Source organism: Erithacus rubecula (assembly GCF_903797595.1).
Source record: "Erithacus rubecula genome assembly, chromosome: 16".
In the NCBI taxonomy this organism is placed as follows: Eukaryota; Metazoa; Chordata; class Aves; order Passeriformes; family Muscicapidae; genus Erithacus; species Erithacus rubecula.
In genome coordinates, this window is record NC_136668.1 from 11967907 (window position 1) to 11987672 (window position 19766).

General features: G+C 43.8%; 1 long non-coding RNA gene across 1 annotated transcript in view; it reads left to right on the plus strand.

Moving 5' to 3' along the window:
• The window catches only part of LOC306808681, a 93096-nt gene extending 74881 nt beyond the window's left edge, over positions 1-18215 (plus strand). The window contains exon 4 of the long non-coding RNA XR_013776089.1: positions 18096-18215. This is a non-coding gene — a long non-coding RNA (uncharacterized lncRNA). The remainder of the gene's footprint in view (positions 1-18095) is intronic.
• Positions 18216-19766: the final 1551 nt, after the last annotated feature.

Here is a 19766-nt window from a genome sequence, read left to right on the forward strand (position 1 = left end):
GCTTTTTTTTGCACTGGGGAGTGGAGTGTGAGGCATAATGGGAGCAATGTCCATCTGGTAAAAGGATAGAGCTTTATCCAGGTGAAGCAAGCCTCTCTCCATCTGGTTGGTTGTAAATGCAACACAGTGAACCCTGGAACTGAACTATACCATACAAAGACTCTGCAACCTAAGTTAGGGATGCAAACTTCAAAAATCAGCTTTAAGAATTTGCTACTGATTTCATGAAGTACCGACCAAAAAAGGAACTTCCAAAGATATCAACAGTTGCCCACATTTAGCCATAATTCAGCCTGGAGTGATATGAGGCTCCAGTATTCTGTGAACTCCTGGATCAGATGCAGCTGCAGCGTCTGCTCGGCACCTCTGCCATGGCCCAGGACACCTACTCAAAAATGTGTCCTTTTACCTCCTATTTGTCCATTCTTCTTGTGGGTGCTTTGTTCACTGCCACTGTTAAATGGAAAATCAGACAGGTGCTCTGAGGTTTGGGGACCTGTCCTAAGATTTAATTGAAAAGTTTTTGCTAAATTTGTTTGCTTGTGTTTAAAATGAGAAAAATCCCCTGAAGGGAATAAGACTTTTAAATTCTACCACTGCTTTAGAATTCACGTGCTCTGAATTTTAAGTTCAGGATTTGGTTGTTTGCTTTAGTTGCAGGGAAGCCATACATAGGTTTTCTGTTTCCCTGGGCCATCACACAGCACTGGTTCCACTGTCCCCTCCAAGTGCTGCTGCAGAGCTGCCTCATTGTCCTAGGTTACAATGTGAAGATGTGTCCAAAGGGATGTGTTCTATCACCATCTGCTGAAACCAGCTGGGGCAGTGATTTTATCTCTGTGGCAGATATCTTCTGTTAATGGGCCAGCTGTTAAAACCAGGTGGGTCAGTGTTCTTTATCTTTCCCATGACCTATCCTTCCTCCAGGAGATATCTCCTGTTAATGGACTATTGAGTCCCAGTGCATGACTGATAAAATTACATCATCCCACTGGGAGATGCTCCACCCAGGGGGAGGAGCCAAGCATTTCCTACCTAGATAAAACCTGAGATTTTTGAACACCAAGGCAGACTTTTTTCACTGGATTCCAGAGGAAAATCAGACCTTTCCACATCATCACTGAACCTTCAGAAGAAAATTGCACCTTCTACAGGAGCACTGCTCCAGCTGAACCACATCTGCCACTGCAGGAGGATGCAGCCACCATTTAACTAGACTGCTACCACCACCCCAGCTAGTGGGGTGTCAGATTGTATTCTGACTCTGTCAGTGGTTTTTCTTTTGCACTATTGCATGTATTTTATTTTTCTCTTTTTTTCCTATTAAATTGTATTTCTGACTTGGAGTCTCTCATTGGTTTTGCTTTCAAAACCATTACACTCATCCTGACTCTGTTCCCAGAGAAGTTTTCATAAATTCACTCCCATTTTCAAGCTTGCTGTGCCTTCCTCTGGGGAGAAACCCTGTGATCTGTCCTAACCTATCGTCTCAGCAGAACACAAATGTGGGATGCCAACCTTAACAAAGAGATCACAAAACTTTGTTAGATGAGGTGACTCAATAGGAACAAATGAAGTGGAAAACTCCAAGTGACACTCCATGGGCCATTTGTGTGTCCATGGGAATTACAGGGGTTTCAACACCAGCCTAAAATACTCTCCTGAAGAGAACTGGGAAGGGTTTGAACTGCAGCTACCAAAACCATGGGGGAAGCACCAAAACTCCAGAGGAAAAAGGGAATCCTGAGGTACCTACAGTGAGGAGCAGCACTGCAAGATGCTCTCCACAGCCAGAGCTGTGGTGCAAATCACCAGGAGTGATCACTGCAGCCTGGCTGTGCTTGCAGAGCTCTCAGGGATGCTGTGATCACTCCTGGGCTACCTCTCGTATCAGACCCTCCAGAAGAGTTAACTTGAGTCTAATGATAGCTTATCTAGTTATTATAATTAGGTATATAATCATTAATAACCTGCCTTAATTACAGGTTGTCTTCTAAAGTAAAAGATTCCAATTAAGGTTCATTACATGGAAAATCTGTGGAGTCTGTTATTTCACTCCTAAGATCATCCAGAACAAAGAGAGCACATGCAGACACTAAGTTTCTTTTAAGGGCTGTATTTTAATTAATTCCAGCTTCTGAAACAATTAATGGATTTACTTATAATATCTCAGGAAATTCATGTTCATCTCTAGAGCGACAGTTCCACAGCTGAGGGAAGATAGGCTGCATTTCTTACACATTACTGAGAACCAAAATTTTAAATACACTATGGAGCTCATCTTGGGAATTTTGTACTGGTGGCTTTGCCTGAAAGGTACCTCAGAGTAAAGAAGGTGAGTCCCTGGTACTACCAGAAGCAAATCTCTCTTAGAGTAGCCTGGACTGAGCAGGAGGGAGGGTCCCTGGTGTGGTGGCACAGTGGCAGGGATCACATGCCACCACCATGCTGCCCCAGGGACAAATCCAGTGCTTAGGATGGAGAAGACATTTGCTGCCTTCAGCCCACCACTGCCTCCAGCAGGGAAAGCACAGTGTGGTTGGTCAGCCTTCCTCACCTGAAGGAGCATCTTGGCATCTTTTCCCTCCCCCTGCTTGTAGAGCACTGGCTGTGTCTTCTCCCCCTCAATGAAAAGTGCTCCTTCCCTCAATAAAACGTGGAGAAGGCTTCAGACAGAAATGTTTTACTGATCATCTGCCTTGCTGGGGCAGTGAAGCCAAGTGCTCCACAGATACACATCCAAAGGGAGGAGGCAGACTCGTTTGTCTCTTATAATGAGGAAAGACAGATGCTTCCATCACTTTTAAGGGGAAGTTTTTGTTTTACATTGCTTTCAGCCTCATTGACAGCAAACTCTTCTGAGAAACTGAATCTATATCCTGGCAGTTTTCCCTTTTCTAGTTGTTGAGTAGATTAACCACAGACAAAGTCTGGAGACTGGTGGTTTCTCAGCCAGCCATTGATAATCCCCTAAATAGGCAACATCTGTGGGTGAGGAATGAGGTGGAAGTATTTCATTACTTCTTTCATAACCTTTTAATATTTCATAATTTTTGTATCATGGCTTGCTGAACCCTATAGGAATCTAAAGGAATGGCTATATTTTGCTGCTTGGATCTAACGCTTTGCAATCATATTCCTCCTCATTAGGAGGCTGGTAAAAGCTTGGCTCTTGCATTTTCTGCTGTGTGCTGTGGAGCAAAATGAAGTATTTCATGGCCTTTTGCTTGACCTTGTGTCAAATTAGGGGAAGAGATGAAAGGCTGATGCAGCTCCTCCTGAGTAAGGATGAAATTTAACCTCATGTTCCCAAGTCAAGGATTGGATCAGCATTCTCAATAGAGACCTGTGTAATATTTGTGTGTTTGTGCAAGTGGCTATTCTGGACATAGATGGGTTTCAGAGAATGGTTCCAGGACAAGATCTGAGGTTGGATTTAGGGTTATAATAGAAATTATGGAAGTTCTGCTCTGGTGTGGCTGATTTGGAATGTCTGATGATGCTTTGAGATCTATTTTCCACCTAAGAAATAATTGGAAACTGTCCTCTGAAGAGCTGCAGTAGGTGATGTAAATCCTAGATCACTAGAAATCCAAAGGATTGGGTTAAACCCTGGTGCCCTTACAGCAGGGTTTGCTGAGTTCTCTGTGTCAGCAGCTGCCTCCAGGCTGATGCTGAACTGCAGGTGAGGATGGGGCAGCAGCGCTCAGGAAGGGTGGGATGTGCCCAGGAGTGCTGCTGGGATGGTGCTGAGCAGCTCCAGGGTGTTCTGTGCCCTGTCACAGGGCACCAGGGGACAAGGCAGGGAGGGGAACTGGGGGGGATTGGCCCCAGCACTTTGCAGGACATGCATCAAACACCTGCAGTGCAGCAGATCCTGGGGCAGCTGTGCCACTGCTGTTCTCTCTGTAAATAATGCAAGCATGCCTTTCCTCCTGAAGCTGGAAGGAAGCCCTGGGCAAAGCTTCAGCTCTCTGGGGAGCTGCACCCTCCCCAGGCAGCAGCACAGTCAGGTGCTGAAGTATTATCAACCCAGACAAGGAACAGATTGTATACCTTATTAACCTGCTTTCCCCCAAATTCATGCTGTGCAGTGATCGTTCTTTGAGTCTGCAAGAAGGCTCATCCATTGGGAGAACTCTGCTGTGGCATCTATGTCATCTATTCTCCAGGGGTTGTAGCTTAACCTCCAGTCCCAGCTCACCTGATTTTCCACAACACTTAAAACCAGGGTTAAACTGCTCTACCTTTAGTCCAAACATTGTCTTTCTTCTCTTCAACCTCTCTGGTGCTGTCTTGCATTTAGTTTCTGCTATACAAGTCTTGGTGACTCAAGAAATTGTATTTAAACCAAGGGATAAAAATGTTGTAAATGCAGATCTCTGGTCTCTCAGTTGTTCTCCAAACTTCTGCTCTTTTTACATCTTCATTTGCTCCTCTAATGGTTCCACCAAGTTCCCTGCCCCAAGTTCTCTGCTTCTGCCTCTGGAAGGATTCCTTATTCTGTTTGGTGATAAACCCCCAAAAGCCTCCCATTTGGAGGCCTTCCAGCTTGTTTCCTTTCTTGTTCCATGTCTGTTTTTCTAAAAAACAAAAGAGAAAGAGATTAAAACCATTAAGAAAGTCTCTCTGGGTGTAGACCAGCATTTTCAAAAGCATCTTTAGCCATGAGACACCTGCATCTTGTGGGTTCAACAGAGGATTTCCCCACCCAGTTCTCTCTATCACCTGTGGAAAAGCATTACATGTTTAACTCCCAGGCAGGAATTCTTCAGTCAGTGATCCAGAGAACAGAGTCATGCTTGAGCAGGGAGTGAACTGACTTCCAGCAGAAACAAGGAGCCTGGATATTGCCTTAATGGCATGTCAGGGTTATTTTGTCACAAGCCTTTTCCATCCCATTACAATGCAGAGCTCCATAGCTACATCACAGGGCAGGGAGCAGCCAGTGTTCATCTGTATCTGTTTCCATGTCTCTGCTCTCCTCTAAAATGACCCAGGATTTAATTGTAGTGTGGAGAGCAGATTTGCTGCTGAGACGGCTGGAGGAAATTCTGGAGATGGTGGCTCTGGGTGGGAGCTCCACTCAGGACAATTTGTCTGTGCCATGGGGAGAGCTGCAGGTGATGGACAGGAAATGAGCTGGCAGAGGCTGAGCTCTCCTCTGTCCCTCCTCTCATCTCCTCTGGTTCATTAATTTATTAAATACATCCATCTATGCTCAGACTTGGAGGTAAAAAAGAGCAGAACTTTGTCTCACCATGTGCAGCTGTGCCTTGTGTGATGTTGACTTTATTTCCCTGTATACTTCCTAATATGAGGTAAACTGGAAGCATTTATAACTTGGAACAAAGAACAACATTGTTTGGAGGGCTGTGGAGAGAAGATAGCTGTGATTTGCAGGCCATGAAACACTGGGGTGGACTGGGGGTGTGGTAATTCCCCAGAAGAACTGGCAGAATAATAAGAGATGCTCTCTGAAGGACTTTGGAAGACAGCAAATGCCAGACATGAGATCCAAGTGGAATTTTCTTGCAGTCTGGAATCAGATGAGTCCACTGTTTGAGATCTGCACTGTGTGCAGATAAAATTAATGCTTTATAGTTCATTTCATTGAGTTACTTGCTTTGGCTATTCCACCCACTGTGAGCATTATGATATTGCCTGGAGAACACCACAGCAGGTTCTTTTCTGTCACTGTTTTGTATTTCCTCTGCCAATGGTATCTGTCTGTGCTGGACTCCTGAATACCCATTATTTCAGCTTCCTTGGTACCAGTTTCACACTCCTGTGGCTAAGAAGACATCACTAGTATTCACCCCTATTTTTCACAACACAGCACAAGAGCAGGGCCTCAGCTTTAGATCTGCTGATACATATTTATGTTCTGAAAAATGTCTTGCCATAGGATATCCAATCCAAGTTGAATTGTGAGTCTCCTCTTCCCTGCTAGGGAAATTACCATCTGCAAGGGCACCCTGTCAAAAGGAGGGAGAGAGTTTACAGTGATATGCAAGTTACATTTAAGAAGAACTGAAAATCTCAGGCAGCATAAGGCAAACTCCAGAGTGAGCTGTCAGAACAGAGCAACCTTTAATATTCATGTATCTATTCAGGATGCATCGCTGCATAATGTCTATTGCAGTCATCAGATACACATGTTTAGCACCTAGAAACAGTAAAATCACTTGTTAGAGCTAAAATGGAAATTATGGGATTGATTTACCTGCACACTTCTAGTTGCTTTATGCCAGACTGGTGATATGAAGAAGGCATAAACCTCATATAACTGGCTGAATAAATTAGATTAATGTCTTGTTCTCCTTTTTGGAAGGGTGTAAAGCAGACAAAATGTACCCTGAGCCTGTACAAATTCCTTCTCTTGCACGCCTCTTGCAGCCTTTCCCTGCTGCCATTTTTACAGTATTTCTGGTTTTAAAAATATCTTTCAGCAGAGGTTGTGTCCCGTTGTGGAAGGAAAGCTGCAGGAAGGTGACTCCTGGGAGAAATCCTCCCTCATACACAGTGCACACATTGCAGGCCCAGCTTTTACACTTTTGGGGACAAGTCTAAGACCCCTGTGAGCACAGTGTTTATGGGTTTTCCTTTCATTCCTGCTCTCCATTTGCTGCTGCATGGATTCTCTGGGAGCACAGGGCTCCCAAAAGCAGCAACACCATTCCCTCCTTCCTCCTCTGCAAAGACAGCAGAACACGTGAAACAATTTTGGCAGCAAACTCATGAGCTTGCAGTTGGGTGTGGTGCTGCATCCTCAGGTAGGGATTCAGTGCTCTGTTTGTTTTGTGGCTCTCTGTGGAGCTGTGCTTTGCTCCATAGATAAAAATACATATCCTCGTGTATATTTTCATCTCTAAGTGCTCTTTCTGAGGAGGCAAAGATGGAGTTTGTGCAATCACAGTGATTGCACTTGGCTCCTCTTCATTACAGTCCATTGAATGGATTCTTAGTTTTTTTCTTTTTCTTACATTACTGACATTCTCATTCTGTGGGAAAAAAAATCTTCAGTTTTAAGAAATTTTGCCAACAGAAAATAGCTCAGGTCACATCTTGGAATCCTCAGTGTGATGTTCCCTTTCTAAAACCTCAGTATATGTTTGATCAGTTGGCTCATGTAGAACCAATTCACTGATTTACCTGATATTCACATTTGCAGTCCTATAAGCAGGGAATTTATCCAGTCTCTGATGATACAAGCACCTGTAGACACAGGCAAGGGGCTAGAAAACTGAGGGCTGAAGATGAATCCATGAGAGTCAGCTTGGAACAAAGCTGAGTCCAATGCTCAAAGCAGATGTGCTGCTGTTGGAGAGAGAAGCTGGGAGAGGAGCCTGTCCTGACCCTGCTCCAACCAGCCAGTTCATCTCTCCCTCCCCTGTTCCTCATCCTGCTCATCCCCTCACAAAACCAGTGAATGCTGGTATCAAAACCAGGCAGACTTTTCTTTCACCACTGTGTCTTTGGAAACCATGGACCATGCATCCAAAATCCAGTTGGAAAAGCATCAGGCATGTGCTTTACTGGCTCCCTGAGCTGTGGTGGAAACATCTCTGGGTTGGATCCAGCTGTGCAATTAGTGAATAAGCAGGAGTGTGAATTCCCAAGAACATTTATAGCTGATGGGCCTCTTTTGCTGGCACCAGTTGTGCCCTGAAGCATTTGTTAAATTTAGTTGGATCAGAGGATCTGAGCAACTGCATTGTGGGAGGGAGAAAATCAATGCCATGGGCATGTTCCCACTCCAACATGATTCTTCTGGATGTGATCCTTCTGGATGGAGATACAGGGGCTATTTTTGACTGGCAGGTTGAGAAGAAAGCTGAAGTTGGGTGGTTATATTAAGTGAGATGATCGTGTCTTTTAGGGCTCAGCCTAAGTCCCAGGTGATTCTGGCCACCATCATTATGTGAATTCACACTCTGAATATTTAAGGAAAGTTCTGAAGTGGCTCATCAGTGGGAGAGGATGTCAGCTGGTGCTGTTCAAGACAGCTGGGCTGTTGGAGCTCTGGACCCAGGAATGCAGTCCTGGACTGCACACTGCATTCCAGGGACCACAGGGGATGCTGTGCTCTCATTTCCTGGGAGACAGAGCCATTTGAGAAACCTGACCTCCCTTCTCTCCTTTCTTCAGCATCCTGAGAAAATTAACAAGGCTTAACAGCCCATAATACTCTCATTTCAGCTGCAATCACAAATCAGAATGTGCTCATCATGTGTTGTGGTCTTTACTAGAACTGCATCAGCAGCTATTTCTGGTTGGACACTGATGAGAGCAGGTGGGGCTGAGGGCAGGAATTTTGGGGGGCTTCAGGCCCCAGCAGTGCCCTTGAGGCAGCTTTATAAGTAGCATAATTTAATAAAAATTTAATAAGCAATCAGAACTTGTGCATGGCCTTGCACTGGCATTTTTAAACAACAAATTAATATCCCTATTGTAGAATTTTATATTTTAATGAAATTTGCATTCAGATTTTGCAGTGTAGAGTGAAATTAGTCTGTGAATTGCTTATAAACCTTCCAGACATGCAGGACCTTTTGTTGGTTACCAATGATGCAATTTTCCAAGCCTTTGACCAAAAACTCCAGCAGCTACAGAACTGCCATCCAAATATGATACCAAAGTTGGAAAGTTGAGTAGCTTTGCCCCCATCCTTGCTGGAAAGCTTTGCCATTAGTTTGCTGGACAGATGCAGGTGGATACTAAATTCCCCATTGACTCATTGAGGGAATGCCAAGGTTTACAGTAGCTTGGTGGCCATGGGAGTCCTGCAGAACCCATGGGATTTGCAGAAGATTTGTCAGAAAAGAGTCTGCTGTTCACTGAAAAATATTTTCAAAATGCTTCCTGATACTATGACAATTAGTACAAACCTGGGAAGTGTCTTCTGTGGAAAACTGCAGACAAAAGGAGGTTTTGCTTTCTTCATTCTTCAGTAATTTTCCCCCTCGCTTTCTGTTTCTTCATCTCTTATTTTTCCTGATGGATGTCCCTCAGGGGAAATGTCCTTCTGAGCCAGAACAAAAGACTGGGTGGATTATGAACTTTTGTTATTAGGATCATAAAACCTTTTTCTCTTGTAATTTCCCTCTCTTCTCTATTATTTCATGTCCTTTGTTGCTCTATGTTACCCTTCCTCAGAGGCCTTTACATCTTTTTCTCCTTTCATTCCATGCAAAAGTTCTCCTTTCATTCCCTGCTCAGAGTTCTTCAATGTATGGCTGGGGGTGAAGGAGCATGGGGTGAGTTTGAGGAAACTCTTTCATGTCCCAGTGAAAATCCTGGGAATGAATTTTTACTTGTGATGGGCATCCTGGGGGATTACAGCACAGTAATGTGGTGGCAGGGATTTTGTTTGGGAAGGCAACACATCAGATTTTTCAGGGAGTTTTGATGAAATAAAATCCCAGTATCAGAGCTGCCAAGGTGTTTCCAGCTCCATCTACCAGGACCAGGGTGTGACTCAAAATAAAAACTCAGAAGAGGCTCAGCCTTGAGGTTCTGATGGACCAGTTCCCTGTGATCACTCAAATTGGTTTAATACATTCCTGTACATGATCTGATGGAGTCAGAGAACTCTATTCCTTACAGCCTTTAAACCTGGAACTCCCAGTTTAAATTATATGCAGCAAGGAACTTATTTGGGTTGGCAGGACAAAGATGCTTGGGAGAGGAAGAAATTGTGTCTGTGGCTCTGGTGAGACTTTCTAGCTGTTACTTTGCAGGAGCAGAGATCTCTGCCTTGCTGTTGGTGCAATCTTTCAGTCATGATTTATCCACAAACACTCACGTTGCTCTTGTGATTATTTGTGCCTGATGTGATTCACAAACTGTTTACTGTGTTGGTGCTCGAGTCTGCCTCATTGTCTACTTAGTGCTGAAAATATTGGGCTGTGTTCCTGGCCTGGGCTCACACAGCTCTGCCTCTGTTCCCTAATTGAATGCAGACAGCTCTTAAAATAAAATTTCCGCTGCAAATGTTTCTGCTGACAAGTTCAGCAAGAGCTGTCTGGGACTCGCTTTTCTCCCTGTCTGAGAGGTGTCTGTCCCAAAATCCTGCCTGCCTGTACATGTCCTGGCTTAGAGAACCCTTAAATATGACAGGACACAAAGAGGATTTTAGTGAATTCTGGGGGAAAAAGAAAGAAAACAAAGAAAACAAAGGAAAAAAAAAATTCTGCCATGTTTTAGGTGGTTTAGTAAAATAACTGTAGGCAGTTTGATGCTGCTGCTCTTTTCATGGTATACAGATACTTTTCACCTATGTAAATGCTGAGTTTTGGTCTCAAGCAGGTTTTTTCACCTGTCTTAATTTATCTTATTAAAAAAAAATAAAAAAAAGATAAAGGGTGTCTCTGCATGTTCCTAATACAGATGTTACTTGTCCTTAATGCCTGACTCCTTAGGAATGTTCCATTTTTATTTTTTTTTTCGGTGTGTGTGGTTTTTGAAGGACTGCACTGGGTTCCTTCACACACCTAGGAAAAATCAAATCTGATGATTAGTGCTTTGATTCTTCTGGCAGGTTTATATTGCTGCCTTACAACAGGCAATCCTTAACCAGGTGCTTATTTTGTGTTGGATATATGATTTAATTCCTCCCTGGTATCCAAAGGTACCAAATGTTCTTCTTTGCTTTGTATTATATTTTTCTAATGCAGAACAATTTACTCCAGAGGATTTACAGTGGGTCACTATATTTAGGTGTGCAGGAGCTTGGTAGAGGTGAGATAATTTGAAGTGCAAAAGCTTTATGCTGGTATTTAAAAGCTGAAGGAAGATACAATGTGCATGGACTGTGCTGAAAACTACAGAGAGTAACAATTTTGCAATATTTCACTCTCAGTCACAAGAGGAGGCAATGGAAGAATCTATTTCTCCAGTGAAGCAGAAGTCTTCTGCTTGTATTTATCAACATTTAAAACACATCTCTAACTGTAATCTCTAGCATGCCAAATGAAATTCCTACCAATCTCTCACTCTGTTGTTATTAGTGCTGTTAATAATGTAATTTATTCAGCTAATGGGTTCCTACAGAAATGCATAAGAGGGGAGAAATAAAAACTGGAATGATACAAGCAGTAAAAATTGGCTGGTTACATAGGAGCCTTGCTGGACTGGTGCATCAGGTGAGCCTTGCAGGATTTTTCCAGGTGGTCTTGGCGTGCTCAGAACTGAGCTACTGATTCAGAAACACCTTATCTGAATGGCTCAGGGTCCCCTGTGAGAGGGGACAGCCTGTGTGGTGGGTGACAGCTCTCCAGTGCTCTGCTCCTTCCTGCAGCCCTGTGCCTCTGCCCCTCTGCCCCAGGGGATGAGGCTGTGCATGATCTGCAGGCTGAACAGCACAGGAGCACTGATGAGTTTGTATAATCCTGACTAATCCAAGGAGCTCAGGAAATTACACTGGGTTATTTGTACACAGCAGGAAGGACTCCAGAAGGTTTAGAGTCAAATTACTCTTCACACTTGAGGCAAAACTGGCCATCAACCCTTTCCCTGACTTCTTTTCTTGTTGCAAAGTGTGAGGCTCATTACAGTGACAGGTTCATTTTGCATTTGAGGGCTCTTGAACATTTGGCCCTCAGCATATTTCCTAGTTATTTATCACTGCTGCTAACAGCTGCTCTTTTGCCCTTGGTGTTTATTTTAAATGTGTTCTTCAGCCCCTGGAAGAGCTCTCTTGGGGCTGCCTGTGGGGAGGCACATGAGCTATGTTGCAGCCCACAGGTTTTTGTCTGAGCTCTGGAGCAGCCAGGCTGGGGGAGCTGAATGAGACTGAAATTTGCAGCTTTAAGGAACTCTATACATGGGCACTTATTGGAAGAAAATCAGCATTTTATGTGTCCTGTGGTTCATCTATCACTAGTAATTCATTTTATAATGCATTAACTGACCTAAGCCTATTCCTATTGTGCAACAGACAATCCTTCTTTCTTGCCTTCACTTCCCTACAGCGTGTCAAGGACCTTAACTTGTTCTTATTGGATTTTTATTTTCTCTTGTTTAGAAACTGAGTATTTAAGGGCTAGTTTTCACAGCAGCAGAGCATATGCAGCAATAAACATCATCTCCAGTTGATTAAGCACCATAGCTGAGTTGTTCAGCTTCCACAGAAGCTGTTTATTGTAAGTATCCTCCAAGTCTGAGGACATCATTTTAATTATATTGCATGAGACGGAGCAAAAACAATAAACCAGAACATTAGAAAAAAAATTAAAAGATATAATTTTCCTTCCCTGAGAGGAAGATTTCAGTGAAGGTCAGAGTAGATTGGAGGTATTTGTACAGCTGGGAAGGCCATTTCCCAGTAGTTATTTTTTTACAGAGGCTGCAGAAGACATTAAGGATAGGACAGGCCATTCCAACTGATCTTCTGAGGCCAGACTGTGAAGTTGTTGTGAATCATTCTGGTGATTTCAGAGAAACTTATTGCACCAGCTCACTATTTGTCAGTGCAAATAATGTGTTTCCAGCTTGACCAGTGGAGTCTGGCCTTGACAGGGTGACAGTAATGGGAGCAGCTTGCTTAGGTTTGCTTGCTATCTCTGCTGAAAGATGTGAGAACATTCATTTCTATCACTGCCATTCAGAATCTTTTCTGGTTCCAGGTACCAGCTTGGACATTTGTCTTTCCTGCCATTTGTTTGAGAGAGGCGGTGAAGAACTGTAATAATAATAATAAAACAAAAAAGCTTTAGCAGGACAGGCATGGGAGGACAATGTCAAAATGAGGCTTCTCAAGCACATCAGTCTCTTATTTCAGACACATCCCTTACCCTCCTGAGCTGCTGCTGCCCCCAGCACTGTGAGCAGTGGTTGGTTTTGGCCCAGGATCTTTACCTGGCTGGTGCTGAGCTGTGCCAACTCAGAGGATAACCTTTTTCGTGTCCTGATTGTTGTAATTGTCTCCTCTTCCACAAAAGTGTTTAACTGCCAATGAAGCCCTGCTTTAAGTCAAGCAGTGCCAGTCCAAGGCTGGCTGATGCTCAAATAACCCACAGCAGAGGGACAGGGCAATCTCTGCTTTGGGAGCCTGACCTTAGGCCAGGCTTGTCAGGACATTTGTGCCAGGCTTGTTGAAAGGTCTGTAAGCTTTCCAGTAAAACTGATTCTGAGCAAACCCAGGCTGTGCAGGCCAGGTAAAACATTAGCTCCACATGCTGCAATTCCTACCTCTTTCCTTCCTGCACAGTGTGCTCTGAACCAAATAAACCCTCACAATTCTCACAGGGGTTTCAAAGGTTACTAGTGCTGCAGGGCTGGTGTGAGGTGAGGAAATGGATCCAGTTTGGCTCCAGTGATCTTCTTTTGAACACAGATGTTTTTCTCCACTCTAGTATGAATGACTCAGAGGAACATAAGACAGGCAGTGGGGCAGGAGCTGTCAAAAAATGTCACCCAGTGGTGCCTGGTGCTGTGACCAGGCCATGAGAAACCTTCTTTGTCCTCCCCAACCTCTCTACTGCATTTTAATTGACACATTCCCCTACCTGCATTTATTCAAAAGCACTGCCTGCAAACACACCCAAACATATACCATGACTGTGTTTTCAGTCCCCTTTAAAAATCCCCTTTACTGCAAATCCTGTTCTGTACAAAGCTGCTGCAGGCCTGTGAATTTGCCTCTCCTGAGACAGAGTATTACTGGAGTGAGAATCCAATATTTTTTGGAGCACTGTGATCATCTCTTCTGGTATAGGCCCCACAGAGAAAGAGCCTGCTCTGTGATCAAAAACAATACAAACAAAAACAGCCTGCAGTCACATTACTTAATGCCAGCAATTTTTGCTACTTCTATAAATCTGTCTTCTACCAGCAGTTAAATGATACTGATGTTGACAACATTATTTACTCCTTGATGTTTGAAGAGTTGCTCTTTCTCTAGCCAGTGGTGCAAGCATTTTGAGAATGGAGTGCTGACTTGGAGAGATACAGAAAAGTCCAGTTGTGGCTTTTTGCAAAGGTGTCAAGACCCTTCAGAAGAAGGACACAGCTTGCTGTTCATATTCCCACCCCAAATACTGCAATTCTTTGGTGGACACTGCAGGAACAATGGGAAGAGCTCCTAAACTTGTCATCAAATGCATTTAACAAGGTGATGTTGACTAAAACTGGCTCCAATTCTGATACTTAAGGATTTACTACTCACCCTCCTCTACCAGAAGTGCCCATCATTCCTGACTGCTCCTTTTATACATTTGCCACCAAATTGTCCCTCTGATTTGCCAGACCTGGCTCTCAGTTTTTGATTTGGCTGAAGAATATCAGATGTGCTGGGATATTTCTATATGCAGCATAGTTATGGGAAAACACCTTAAGGTGAAAGCATGAGAAAGTTTGTGGTCACTGAAGATTCCTCATTATTTTTTCTCTAATGTGGGGAAAAGTAGCAAAGCAGCAGCTGATCCTTGCAGAAACACCAAAGCAAGAAGCAAAACCAGGAGGAAGCTGCAGTGCAGTGACTTTGAGATGTCACTGTTTCTTGGTGCTGCTTTTGTGGCTCAGATGACTCCACTCCACCCAGAAAACAAGCAGGAAACAAAAGCTATAATGCAAAAGGTGTGGGAATCACATATTTCAGGGGTGGAAGGTGATCATGACTCATTTAATCTCAACTCTTTCATCTTGTCAGCTTACAGAGTGTAGACTTGCACTCCATTACATCTGCACAAGACCCATAACCTTTGTGTGATCATCCTACCTTGCTTTAAAGACTCAGTGAAAGAAACCTCCACAAAGCTGTAGACAAACTATTTTAGTGGGTAATTGCTCTTGGAAAAAGCAAATCTGGTGTTTGTTGTATGTACTTCTTTGCCTGTTTATTCTGTCTTTGAATATATTTATAGCCTTGGGCTATAAATAACCTCCTCTCAGGTTGTTGTTTGACTCTTTTTGGTTTGTTTTTTTTTTTTTTTTTTTCATTTTAAATATGTGAATTAGCCCTAATACAGAATATATTAATAAAAATATTTTAGAACAAAGTTAGCATTTTCTAGGTAAAAAATTTGCTGTAACTATTTTTTCCTAAGTTCTTCCTTCCCTTAATTTAAATAAGCCCATGTGTACAGAGCTAAGGCTCTTTCCCAGTATTTCCTAATGAAAACTGCTGGCCACAAAACACTTCTTTAAGCTGGTTTGTCTTGCTCCCTATGCCATTCTTTCTCTGATAAAAATATAAATTTATAGGTCCCTTCCCTGGTAATTTTCTCTTGCTTAAGGAAAAAAAATCTTTCTATCTTTCTCCAGATCCAGAGGTGCTCTGAAGACATGTAGGAACAAAGAAATCCTCATCTTCAAGTGTTTGGATGTATTTTCAGGCTGAATAAATCTTTCTGATGGTCTCAATTTTTTGACAAATTTATTGCAAAATTTCTAGCTTTTACATTTATACAATGAAACATCTTTTATGCTACTGTTTGTTGCAAATTCATCATGTGATCTGAAGTCTCATATAAATGTTGCAGGAATATGCTGAACTTATGATATTATTATCTGCATTGCTTTCTTGTTCCTGTTTGCAGCAAGTTCAGTGAAAATTTACTTGTGTTCCTCCACACAAAAAAAGCACCTACAAAAAAGCATCTACACGGATTTTGGTGTGTGCCACTGTCAAGAACAAAGCTGTAGCACTTAATAACAGAATTTTGTCATAGTCTTTATCTCTGGAAGCTACTCCAGTTTATCATTTTAATAGCAAAACTTCTTGCCTGATAGAAGTTCCCATAAGCATCTCTTTAGGGTTTTATTCATTTTCCTCTCTCTTCAGCCAGAATTTCCCCCACATCTTTTTGAGGCCAAGGTCAAGCCTAGTGAAAGATGCTGTGGGACACCTCAGGTGTCAGACATATGACAGAGCTTTGAGACAAAGCAATAAAGCAGAGTACAAAGGGTCCACAACAAACTAACAATGTCAGAGTGATGAAGAAACAAAAGATGATGGGCTCTGGTGAAAAAATCCACTGCCAGTGTGCATTGCAGTTCAGGCTCCAGCCAGCTGGAATGGAGAAGAGAATGAAGGTTGTTTCTGTCTAATTTTACTACCTTATTTCTGTTTCATAGACTGAAAAACTTAGTCAGCTGTGACTTGTGCCTGTTCCTCACCCAGGCAGGTTTCAAAAGCCAAGGAAAACCTAATTTAAGTGGAGTGCATAGAGAGGCAGCCCAGCAGCTACCAGTAAACAAATTACCAAGAGTTCACATTTAGAGTGCCTACATATCCTGTCCTGGAGGATGTCCTTTAGCTGGTATTTCATGTCCCTTATACAGTAATAAATAGTTAAATACATTTCTGATAAGGTGCAAAGTGTTGTTCCAATCTGTAATAGGAAAACAGCCATGCCAAGGGTTCAAAGGAGCATGAGACATCCTGAAGTGAAGCCTGGAAAATAAGTTTTGGGGTTGTGTTCCTTGGGAGGAAATTATTGAGATTGCTTTTGAGATAAGAATGGTGGCTATTCACCTGCAATGGGTGAGGTGAAATAAAAGATGATTGATGGGCTAAGGGGAAATGCAATTTTGTGGGAGAAAAGGTCTGCAGTGTATACAGGAATTTAGGGGCAGTGGAGTACCTGGCTTGGAAAATTGCCTTGTCCATACTTAATAAGGAGTGGATTTTTTGAATTGAGATTTGCTTGAGTTTAGGACTTTCCCTTATTTCAAATCCAAGGTGTGGGGCATTCATGCCAAGTAGGGAAAGGATTAAGCCCTGCAAACTTGGACAACATCAACTTCCATGGTGACTTTGTGGAGCTCTCAGGCCATGGACAAGGACAGCCTAAACTTGCTGTCATTAACTTGCAAACTTCAACTTGCTAAAAACCAAGTTCTAGAAATATGGGTCCAACCTCACCCTGGGAACCTGAGCTTCCAAACATGGACCACAGCTGAGTGCTACAAGTGTTTCCTACAGTCTGGTTCAGAATGTAAAAGAGAGGAAGGACTTGTTGCCTACAGTGTAAAAAATGCATTTTATATTAGTAATGAATGAACGGATGAAGGGCTTCCATCAATAAAATCTACTGAGATGAAAACATCAGCACTTATTTCCCAGGTTTTGTGAAGGGTGTGTGTTCAGATGAGTCTGAAATGCTCCTAATTAATTTTATCAGAAGTGTGACATTTAATTAACTCAGTAACACGTTCAGCCTAATGATAACACATTTTGATTCACCACAGGCAGCAATGAGCTCTCCTGAGCAGCTCCAAAGGTGGGGAGGACTGGGGGAAGGAGGAGAGCAGGAATGCACACAAATACACCTGCTGCAGAAAGGCAGAGTGGCAAGAGAGGTGATTATGTTGTCAATCCCCACCTCACATCAGAGACATTTATGAGTTCAGAATATCTGCTATCAGATATTTATAACAATAATCTATTTTCCCAGGCTTAATTATTGCAAAACTCGTTTGCCACTGGAAGGAATAACAACAGGATGCATTAGTTTCATATTCTTGAGTCGGATCTAGTCAATGAAACGGTGCCTTTTTGACATTGAAACCAATTGCAAACATTTTCTAAAACTGAATCAGCAAATGAATGTTTTGTTTTTTTTTAATTTGAAATGGAAATTTTTGCTGTGTCATTCAGCTAATCAATAAGGAGTTATCCAGAAAAAGTAATATGAATGTGAGGGAGAGAGAACCCCACCTCTGCTGTGCTGTTACTGCTGGTTTTGCTAAGCATGTAACTGATCAGTCACGTAGCAGCATGAAATTTTCTTCTCCACAATATTTATGTGAATTTAAATGCTTTTCAGAGATATCTTATTTCTTTTAAATAAATAAATAAAAAGAACTAAGATGAATGGGGACTATGCTTAAGCATCCTGTGGAATACTTGATCACAGAGGATGCTTCTGCATCTCAGAAATACAATGAAAATTTGCCATTGGCCCTTTAACCCTTTTAAGACTCACCCTCCCACCCTCAATTTATGACATGACTTCTTAAGTGCTCTCAGGAATAACAACAGCAATTTGTTCTGCTGTGCAACCTGCCCAGGTGGATGAGATAAAGAAACTCATGAGTGAAAGTGAAGTTTTCTGAAGGTGTTTTTGATGACTCACTCCTCTTTGCAGGAAAGCTACAGGCAGGAACGAAGCTGGGGAGATGGGACAGGAGAAATCATCCAAGAGACCCAAGGACAGAGCTGGGGGAGATGCAGCAGAGCAAGGACCAGCAGAAGGAGTATGGCAAGCCACAAGTTCACAGGTGTTCCTATCAGGTGTGTTTGCTGGCAATGATGGAGCCATGCCCTTGGAGATCCAAACCTGCAATGTTTCCCTGACTAAAACTCAGCCTCTGTGGGTTTCTGTTGGTATCAGCTAGGAGAGGCTTCACGTTGAAGGTGGGACATGAGGCTGTGTGTCTGTCAGTGCTGTTCCCATCTCATAAACCTGTGCTGAGGGTTTGAGTGAGGAGGATGAGGCTGGGTCCCACCACAGGAGCTGACCCTGGCAGCTGTGCCAAGCCATGGGCTGCACCCCGGCAGGTGGACAGTGACTTATTGCTCCTTCCAGGAATTGAATTTGCATAGTAAAGGCAGAGGAGGACCGCAGTGTCCCTGCAGCAGGACCATCATCACAATTACTGCCAGGGTTACCCTTCCATGGCAGAAGTATGCATGTTAAAAAGGGGGCTGTGCATGGGGACGGCACCCACGGACACTGTGGCATTTGGGAAATGAGCTGGAGGACCGCAGACAATGGAGCCACGGTCCATTCCCGAAGATGTATGAGGGGGCGTTGGACAGCTGGAATTTTGTTGTCGCGGAGGGTTTTGTTCTTCCTTCTTTTCCTCCTTTCCTCGCATGCGAGAGCGGGAGAGGGCGGGAGGGAGGCGTGAGCCTCTCCACTGCCGCGCTGGGTGCCAGGCTCGCTGCTGCAGTACCGTGCTCAATATTCTGATCACCTTGCCAGCCAAGGAGCCTTGTGGAGCCTGCAGTGGTGTCAGAGTGAAAAACGAGCCACGCCATGGCTTGGCCGGGCGGTGGCTGCCTGCCCGCAGCGAGCGCCAGCCTGCAGCATCTCCTTCGACAGAAACCCGCTCCGGGGCGGTGGGCGGCTGTCCGGCTCTGTGTGCTCGGCTGTCTGTGTAACACTATTTCCATTGCACTGCAATAAGAGGTTTCACTGCAGTGGTTCACAATGCCGGGGGCTTGAACTCCTTGGATTCCTCCCACGGTTTGGCAGCCGTTTGTGAAGAGGTAGGAAGGAGTGAGCTCGGTTGAATGTGGTTTTGGATGCGTTTTCTTCTCCCTCTGTTGCTGTTCGACACGGAGTGAGCTGGAGGAGGCAGTTTCCTGCAGGGAAAGGCAGGAGTGCACGGTGTGTGTGTACGTGTCCATGTGCCAAGCTTCTTCTGCAGGGAGGTACTGCACTGGTGAGAGTTACACACACCCCTGGTGCTGCTAACCCAAGGCATTGTCTTTTATTTGATTTATTGTCCATGGCAAAGGCATTGCCTAGGAAACCTCGATGCTTGCCCACTCCTGAGTGGCGCGTTCTGCGTCACGGGGTGGGACACGCAGAGCAGCCAAAGGAGCAGGACTGGTGCTGCCTGGCTCCAGGCACTCAGGGGCTCACAGGGATGCTTGGAGGCACCTGCACATCAGGGAAAAGCTGCTCAGGGTATTCCTGGGCTGCTCTGTCTCTTCACTCAGAAGCATGCAGCATCCCTTTGTTATCCAGGGCTGGTCCCTCTGCTCATGGCTGGGTTGGGCACTCTGGTTGCAGTCTGCTGCTCCCCTG